Genomic DNA, 283 nt, shown 5'->3' with positions numbered 1-283 from the left:
TGACACCCTCGAATTCGTGGGGATTCTACGTTGTCCTCGCGTCAAATCGTGGGGGTGCGCGCGATAAATCTCGAGCGCTCCGAAGTGCGCCGCGCGTGATCGCGATTCGCGGAACTGCGTGAAGTCCGGCACACGTGCGCTCGTCCCGCGTCTGCGCGCGGCGTGTGACATGTTTTCGAATGTCCGACGACGGGGTTCGGCAGCGGTTGATCAGGTTGATGACTCGCGTGACAATCGGCGGCGTGAGCGGGTTCGCGAGCGACGGCGTAAATCCACGTGCTCC

Source organism: Trachymyrmex cornetzi, unplaced genomic scaffold (genome assembly GCF_001594075.2).
Source record: "Trachymyrmex cornetzi isolate Tcor2-1 unplaced genomic scaffold, Tcor1.1 scaffold117, whole genome shotgun sequence".
Classification (NCBI taxonomy): domain Eukaryota; kingdom Metazoa; phylum Arthropoda; class Insecta; order Hymenoptera; family Formicidae; genus Trachymyrmex; species Trachymyrmex cornetzi.
Note: the sequence above shows the minus strand (reverse complement) of the source record.